Genomic DNA, 9,322 nt, shown 5'->3' with positions numbered 1-9,322 from the left:
AGCAAAACTATCCTACACATGATTTAGAGTTGGCTGCAGTAGTTTTTTGCACTAAAGATTTGGAGGCACTATTTATACGGTGAGAAGATTCAAATCTTCACCGACCATAAGAGCTTGAAGTACTTCTTCACTCAGAAGGAGTTGAATTTGAGGCAGCGAAGATGGCTCGAGTAGGTTAAAGACTATGACTATGAGATTTTATACCACCCAGGTAAGGCGGATGTGGTAGTTGATGCTCTTAGTAGGAAGATATCACATTCTGCAGCACTCATTATTAGGCAGGTTCATTTGCACAGAGACCTTGAGAGAGCTGAGCTTGTAATTTTAGTAGGGGAAGTTACCTCACAGTTAGCTCAATTGTCAGTACAGCCAACTTTGAGGCAGAGAATTATTATTGCCCAGCTCACTAACCCTTATTTGGTGGATAAGCGACGCTTAGTAGAAGGAGGGCAAGTTGAGGAGTTCTCTATATCCACTGATGAGGGACTCGTGTTTGACAAACGATTATGTGTGCCAGCAGACAATACAGTTAAGACTGAGTTGTTGACTGAGGCCCATAGTTCCCCATTTTCTATGCATCCAGGCAGTACAAAGATGTACTAGGATTTGAAGCGAGTTTACTAGTGGAGAAATATGAAGAGAGAGGTGGCAGATTTTGTTAGTACATGTCTGGTGTGCCAGAAGGTGAAGGCACCAAGACAAAAGCCAGCAGGGTTGTTACAACCCTTGGGTGTGCCAGAGTGGAAGTGGAAGAATGTATCTATGGACTTCATTTCTGGACTACCTAGGACCCTGAAGAGTTATACAGTGATATGGGTTGTTGTTGACAGACTCACGAAGTCAGCACACTTCATTCCAGGGAAGTCCACTTATACTGCCAGTAAGTGGGCACAAGTTCTGGGTTTGAGTCCCGAGCAACCCATATAATTGTATATAACTGAAGTAGTGAGGTTGCATAGGGTATCGGTATCCATTGTTTTTGATAGAGATGCCCGTTTTACTTTCAAGTTCTGGAAAGGACTTCAGGCTACCATGGGCCTGAGATTGGACTTCAGTACAACTTTTCATCCTCAGACTGATGGTCAGATAGAGCGTTTGAATTAGATTCTGGAGGATATGTTGCGAGCTTGTGTGTTGGAGTTCTTAGGGAGTTGGGACTCCCACTTGAACTTGATGGAGTTCGCCTATAATAGCTACCATTGGCATGGCACCGTTTGAAGCTTTGTATGGTAAAAGTTGTAGATCCCCGGTTTGTTGGGGTGAGGTTGGTGAGCAGAGAATGTTAGGCCTTGAACTAGTTCAGCCCACCAACGAAGCCACACAGAAAATTAGAGCTCGCATATTGACAACACAGAGCAGACAGAGGAACTATGCTGATGAACGACGTAGGGATCTTGAGTTTGACGTAGGAGACATGATTTTTCTGAAGGTAGCACCTATAAAGGGTGTTCTAAGATTCGAGAAGAAAGGGAAGTTGAGTCCACGTTTTGTAGGGTCGTTTGAGATTCTTGAAAGGATTGGCCCTGTAGCTTATCATTTGGCCTTGCCTTCGCAATTATCTGTAGTTCATGATGTGTTTCATGTCTCCATGCTGAGGAAGTATGTGGCAGATCCCTCACATATAGTCGACTACAAACCGTTGCAAATTAACGACAACTTAAGCTATGGGGAGCGGCCAGTTGAGATTTTGGCTAAGGAAGTTAAACTGCTTTGTAACAGAGGAATTACATTGGTCAAGGTTTTGTGGCGAAACCACGAGGTTGAGGAAGCTACTTGAGAGAAAGAGGACAACATGAGAGCGCATTAAAATTGAGAAACTTTCGTCCTTGAAAGTTCTAATCCTTGTATAGCTCGGGATAATGAGCTCTCATGTTGTCCTCTCTCTCCCAAGTAGCTTTTTCAACCTCGTGGTTTTGATAAAGAACATTAATTAATTCCCCTGTTATGAAGCAACTTAACTTCTTTTGCCAAAATCTCAACTGGTTGCTCCTCATAGCTCAAGTTCTCATTGATTTGCAATGACTCATAATCAACTATATGTGTTGGATCTGTTACACACTTCCTCAGCATGGATACATCGTATACATCATGAACTGCAGACAATGACAGAGGCAATGCCAAATGATGAGTTACGAAACGTGGACTCAGGTTTCCCTTCTTCTCAAACCTCATAACACCCTTCATAGGTGCTACCTTTACAAAAACCATGTCCCCTACATCGAACTCAAGATCCCTACGTTGTTCATTGGCGTAACTCTTCTGTATGCTCTGCGATGTCAACATGCGGGCTCTAATCTTCTGTATGGCCACATTGGTGGTCTGAACTAGCTTGGGACATAACATCCTCTGCTCAGTCAACATGCGGGCTCTAATCTTCTGTATGGCCTCATTGGTGGTCTGAACTAGCTTGGGACATAACATCCTCTGCTCACCAACCTCACCCCAACATACAGAGAATCTACAACACTTACCATGCAGAGCTTCAAATGATGCCATGTCAATGGTAGCCTAACTGTTATTATAAGCGAACTCCATCAAATGCAAATAGGAGTCCCAACTTCCTGAAAACTCTAGCACACATGTTCGGAACATATCCTCCAAAATTTGGCTCAAACGCTCTGTCTAACCATCAGTCTGAGGGTGAACAGTTATACTAAAGTCCAATCTCGTGCCCATGGCAGCCTGAAGTCCTTTCCAAAACTTGGAGGTAAAATAGGCATCTCTATCAGAAACAATTGACACGAGCACTCCATGCAGTCTCACTATCTCGGTCATATACAACTGTGCCCACTTACTGGCAGTACAAGTGGACTTCTCTAAGATGACACTACTAGAAAAATAGGCTTTCTTGACGGTTGCTGTTTTCCTTTCTTGACGTTTTTTTCGAAAAACGTCAAGAAAGATTTCATTTTTAATAAAAAACGTCAAGAATTTTTCTGAAACATCATTCTTAACGTTTATTAAACGTCAAGAAAAAATAAATTTTTTCTTGACGTTTTTAAAACATCAAGAAATGTCTATTAATTTTTGGACGTTCTTAAAACGTTAAGAAGCGTATGAATTCGACATGCTTGACGTTTCTTAAACGTCAAGCATTTAAAATTTTACTTGACGTTTTAAAAACGTCAAGAAATTTATAAAATATTCTTGACGGTTTTAAAACGTCAAGACTATTGTAAAAATTGCTTGACGTTTTTAAAACGTCAAGAAATTTATAAAAATTCTTGACGTTTTTAAAACGTCAAGAACCTCTGCTTGTAATGCCCCAAAGGTATATATATATATATATTTTGTTTTTTTTTATATATATATATATATATATATATATTTAATTTAAATAAAAAGAAAAGAAAAAGAAATATATATATTGTTTTTTCTTTTTTCCTTTTCTTTTCTTTTTCCTTTTTCTTTCTTTTCCCTATTTCCTTCTTCCTCCCCGTGCGTCCTTCCCCTTCTCCCCAGCCGCAATCGCCGCCCCTATTCTCCTTCCTCCCGTGCGCCGCGACGACCCCACCGTCTCCTTCCCCTTCTCTTCCGTTCGCAGCAGCCGTCGGCCGCCGCGTCTCCCCTACTGAAGTCGAGCGCCGCGACCTCCATTCCGATCTGCTGTCTCCATCTCTGTTCGCGAAGCAAGACCGCGCCGCTGCCAGTCCAGATCTGCGTTGCAGTCGTCCCGCGCGCCGATCTGCCGTCTCCATCTCCGTTCGCGAAGCAAAACCGCCGCCGCTCGCCGAACCCAACCGCCACCCTCTCTTTTCTCCTTCGGATCGAAACCGCCGCGCCCATCCACCTGTAACTGCCGCGCAACCTTCATTCCAACCGTTGCACTGCCGCGCGATTCTCCGGCCACGTCTCCTTTAGCCGACCGCTGACCGACCCACACTTAGGATTTTGCTGCGAGTTCGACAGTCGTGCGTTGAGGTGTTGGGAGTAACCTTGGGCTCCCTTAAATTCACAACCAATTTGTGAATTGTTGAGGGTTCAGTTCGCCAGTATTTCGGTAAGTTGTGGAATTTACATATGGACTAATTTGAAAGGTTGAAACTATTTAGAACGATGTTGATTTTATGATTGATTATGTTTAGGATTTGATTCATTGGATTTAGTAGATTGAAGAATTTGCATAGAAATCGAGGTAAGAGATTTTCTACTGGACTCAATTGTGATTGTGAACTGTATGTGTGTTGAATGTATACTGTGGGTTGACTGAAAATATATATGAATGTATATGAATTGAAGTAGACTTGATGTCGAATGTATATCGTGATTGTCATGGAATCTATATATAAATGTGTGTATGTGGACAGGACGGAGATTGTAGATGGTGTTTGTATGAGATGCAGATGTGAATCTTGTGATTTTCGTTTAGATTGGGTGTACGTTACGTTATAGTATTATTTTCGTTTAGATTGGGTGTGAGAGAATAAATGCTTCTTAGTACTTTCTTTCTTATTCTTATTTATGGGGTTTTCTAATTTTAGGCTATAAAAAGCTTTCATTGTATAGTGGATTTTGTTTTGGGATTTGGGAATATAAAGTCAAGTCCTCTTGCCTGTTGCTTCCCAAAACCCTCCCCTACTCTCTCCCTTTTACTTCCTTTTCTTTTCTTTCTTCCTATGCCATGTTGCTTTCACATGTGAACTTCAATTATCTCAATTTTGGGTATGTATCCATTTAAATGTTTTATTATGTTTTACTTCCACAGTCATAAAATTTAAATTGATGCATACATAAAAAGTTAAATTGATGCTATCCAAAGTTCGGAGGTATAAATCGATATTTGTCCTTTTTTTATTTCAACTTCTATTGGTTGAGTCTCTTTTATAATATAAAATGTTGTTGATTAATAAACAATAACTTTATTTCTCATTAGATTTACAATGATGGATAAATCTTGGATGCACAAGAGTAGATTGTCTAAAGATTATGAGTTGGGTGTGGAAAACTTCATCAAATTTGGATTTTCTAATACAAGTAACTCCTATATTCGTTGTCCTTGTTTGAAATGTGGGAATTGTGAAATTTGTTGCTTTTATATAGTGTCCACTACATCAAAGGATTACTTTGTTATTCAAATTTGTTGCTTTTATATAGTGTCCACTACAAGTCGGGAGTACTGAGTTTTGTCAATAAGTCCTTTCCAAAACTTGGAAGTAAAATAGGCATCTCTATCAGAAACAATTGACACGAGCACTCCATGCAGTCTCACTATCTCGGTCATGTACAACTGTGCCCACTTACTGGCAGTACAAGTGGACTTCTCTAAGATGAAATGGGCTGACTTCGTGAGCTTGTCAACAATAAACCAAATTACTTTATAACCCTTCAGAGACCTTGGCAGTTCTAAAATGAAATCTATAGACACATTCTCCCACTTCCATTCTGGCACACTCAAAGGTTGCAAAAAACCTGTTGGCTTCTGTTTTAGTGTCTTCACCTGTTAGCAAACTAGAGACTTATTGACAAAGTCTGGCACTTCCCTCTTCATATTTTTCCACCAGTAAACTTGTTTTAAATATTTATACATCTTTGTACTATTTGGATGCATAGAAAGTGGAGAATTATGGGCCTCAACCAACAACTCTGTCTTAACTACACTGTCTGCTGGCACACATAACCGTCTCTCGAACATGAGTCCATCATCAGAGGATAAAGAGAACTCCTCAGCTTACCCTACAATTGTTAAGCATCGCTTATCAACCAAATAAGGATCAGTGAGCTGAGCAATAATAATTCTCTGCCTCAAAGTTGGTTGTACTGACACCTGAGCTAACTGTGAGGTGACTTCTCCTACTAAAAATGCAATCTTAGCTTTCTCAAGATCTCTGTGCAAAGGAACCTGACTAGTAATGAGTGCTACAGAGTATGATACCTTCCTACTAACTCACGATCTCATGATCGTAGTCCTTGACCAACTCGAGCCATCCGCGCTATCTCATATTTATCTCATATTTAAGTCCTTGACCAATTCAAGCTCTTATGGTCAATGAAGATCTGAATCTTCTCACCATATAAATAATGCGTCCAAATCTTAAGTGCAAAAACTATTGCTGCCAAATTCTAAATCATGTGTAGGGTAGTTCTGCTCATGGCTCTTCAACTGAGGAGAGGCATAAACAACCACCTTACCTTATTGCAGCAATACACAACTTAATCCTTTCTAAGAGGCATCGCTGTAAATCACATAACTCCCAGATCCATCTGGCACTATAAGGACTGGTGTAGTAACAAGTTTCTGTTTAAGATCCTGGAAACTGCTCTCACATGCTGGGCTCCAAACAAAAGGATTCCCCTTCCTGGTTAGCTAGGTCAAAGAACTAGCTATACGAGAGAAGCCTTCCACGAACCTTCTGTAATAATCTATTAAACCCAAAAAACTTTAAACTTCACTGACTGTACAAGGTCGAGGCCAAATGGTAACAACTTTAATCTTTGCTGGGTCTATAATAACTCCTTCACTGGACACTACATGGCCAAGGAACAAAACTTGCTTCAGTCAAAACTCACACTTGGAAAACTTGGCATATAGCCTATTGGCTCGAAGAGTCTCTAATACCTTATGCAAATACTCCTCATGCTCAGCCTCTGTCTTGGAGTAAACCAAGATGTGATCAATAAAAAATATCACAGAAGTGTCTAAGAAATCCTTAAGCACCACCTTATTCATCAAATCCATAAATACACCAGGAGCATTTGTCGAGCCAAAGGACATCACAATAAACTCGTAATGTCCATATCTGGAAAGGCAGTCTTGGGAATATCACTGTCTCTAATCCTCAACTGGTGATATCCTGATCGTAAATTGATCTTAGAGAACACAGTGGCTCCCTAAAACTGATCAAACAAGCCATCAATCCTGGGCAATGAATATTTGTTCTTGACTATCACCTTATTAAGCTTTTTATAGTAAATGCAAAGACACATCAACCCATCTTTCTTCTTCACAAATAATTGCGGTGCTCCCCAAGGTGACATACTAGATCGAATAAAGCCCTTGTCCTATAATTCTAGCAACTAGACCTTCAACTCCTTCAGCTCAGCTGGAGCCATTCTGTATGGAGCTCTCGATATGGGACCAGTGCCTGGTTTCAGTTCAATAGCAAAATCAACCTCTTTGTGAGGAGAAAGTCTTGAAAGCTCTTCTAAAAAAACATCGGGGTATTTCCTTACCATTCATTCAGATGATAAGGATACATCGGGCTCTCTGGTATCTACAACACTAGCCAAGATACTCTAAGTACCTTGGTTGAACAACTTACTGGCCTTCATGGTTGAGATAACTTTGGGTAGGCCACAGTCCCCGCCCCTTATACTTTAAACTAGTCGCCTCATGAGGGTTAAAAACTACCTCCTTGCGAGAATAATCTATGTTTGCATGGTTAGCAGATAGCCAATTCATGCCCCATATTACATCAAAGTCTTGCATGTGTAATACTAATAAAGTTACATCTAAAACATGATATGCTATTTCTATTTAACATGTTTTTATCTTTCCTTTCGACAACATAATTTCTCCAGATGGAGTAGAGACAAATAACATATAACTCAAGGGTTCTACTTGTAAACTCATATGTTGAACAAAAATTGGCGATATAAAAGAATGAGAGGACCCCGAGTCAAATAATAATAAAGCAAAGTGCTCCAAGATTAGGAGTGTACCTATCACCACTGTGTAAGCTTTCTCAGCCTCCTGTTGATTAGTGGCAAAAACTCACCCCTATCGAGATGTAGAAGTCTAGTTCGAGATAGGTTCAAACTATTTCTGAGGGTAATTATCAGCTATATATATGTCAGGTTGCCTACACTTGTAGCATATACTACTTCCTATTAGGCAATGACCTGAATGAGACCTTTCACAATTAGAACACATGTATACTTCCTTCAAGGTTTTGCCTGCCTCAACAACCTACTGTCTAAGCTGCTGGAACAAACCACCTAATCTCAAATTCCTTTGTGGTGCTACTGTAGGCTACTGCTAAGCCTTCCTTTTCTACCCTACAATTGGACCATTCTCTACAGCCTTGGCCATCTTTATCCTCTCATGCAAACTCAAATCCACTGTCATGTGTAGTGCATCATCTTAGGTAGCTAGTCTAAAGACTCTAACGAAACCCTGGATCTCCTACTTAATGCCTTTGACAAACTTGTCAACTCTCTCAGTCTCAGTTCTCACTAACTCAGGTGCAAATCGGGATAACACATCGAATTCTTGATCATACTCCTCTATGGCCATATTGCCTTGCTCCAACTTTAAGAACTCTTGACACGAAGAAGAATTTGGCATGAAAATTCTCCTTAAACTACTTTTAGGTGATCTGACTCATATCTCCACCCAACATCCTCTATGTGGACTTCCACTAGCCTCTGTCTCTATCAGTCAGTAAGAACATGACGCACTAAACTTTCTGGTCATTGGAGCACTTCATGTAACAAAAGATAGTCTTCACCGAACTCAACCACATCTGCGCCTTGGTGGAGTTTGCCAAGGATCCATCGAAAGTCCGAGGGTTATACTTCCTGAAATCCCTCAGGTGTTTGGCTTCTGCTGAAAGCATATCAAGTAGGTTATATGCTACAATTGGGGCCTAAACTCCCGCAACTGGGATCTAAACACTTGCAGCCGGTGTCCGTACATGAGTTGTTTGGATATCCTAGGTAGGTTGTCACTGTGCCAATACTTTGAACAATAAGTCTATGTACATTTGCTCCATGGCAGCAAGGTATGCATGAGTGACAGGTGCAGTAGGGTCGATAACTTGTACAACATGCTGTCCTTAAGGCTGGTTACGTCTAAAAATTATTTAAATTCAAAAACTGTAACACCCAAAAATTAAGGTAATTTTATTTTTTTAATTATCTTAGTTTAATTTAATTTATGATGGATTTAATTGGGTGTTATAATTTTTTTAGTATTGTGGAAATTGTGATTAATTGAATGTTCAGTGGAAGATTATTTAATTAATTATACTATTGAAAATTTTGGTGAGATTTAAGTTTATTGGTTAATTATATATGTATATAATTAATTAAGTTATGGAAGGGTAGAATAATATATTATTGATTTTTTTTAGGAAAGATATTTTTTAGAGAGAAAATAATTATATTGTGGAAAATCTAATTATTTGGAAAGATATTGTATTTTTGGGGAAAGTAAAAAGTTTGGTTTGATGGGTATTTAACGAGGAGAGAAAGTATGATTTGATTTTGGTTAATTTGTTAATTAGCAAAAGAAAAGGAATAATGATAATAATAATAAATATCATTATTATTATTATATATAATTAACCCTTGTGAAACGTGCAAAAAAGGGAACTATTCATCA

The 9,322-nt window shown here is 39.5% G+C and overlaps 1 long non-coding RNA gene across 1 annotated transcript; it reads left to right on the top strand.

The window, feature by feature from the left end:
* Window positions 1-3,372: 3,372 nt before the first annotated feature.
* On the top strand, window positions 3,373-4,139 carry LOC116404622. Its single transcript, XR_004217584.1, has 2 exons — window positions 3,373-4,000; window positions 4,086-4,139. It is a non-coding gene; the product is annotated as an uncharacterized LOC116404622 (long non-coding RNA).
* The last annotated feature ends 5,183 nt before the right edge of the window (window positions 4,140-9,322 follow it).

This window comes from Cucumis sativus, chromosome 6 (assembly GCF_000004075.3).
Source record: "Cucumis sativus cultivar 9930 chromosome 6, Cucumber_9930_V3, whole genome shotgun sequence".
In the NCBI taxonomy this organism is placed as follows: domain Eukaryota; kingdom Viridiplantae; phylum Streptophyta; class Magnoliopsida; order Cucurbitales; family Cucurbitaceae; genus Cucumis; species Cucumis sativus.
Note: the sequence above shows the minus strand (reverse complement) of the source record. Positions and strands in the feature narration are given on the sequence as shown.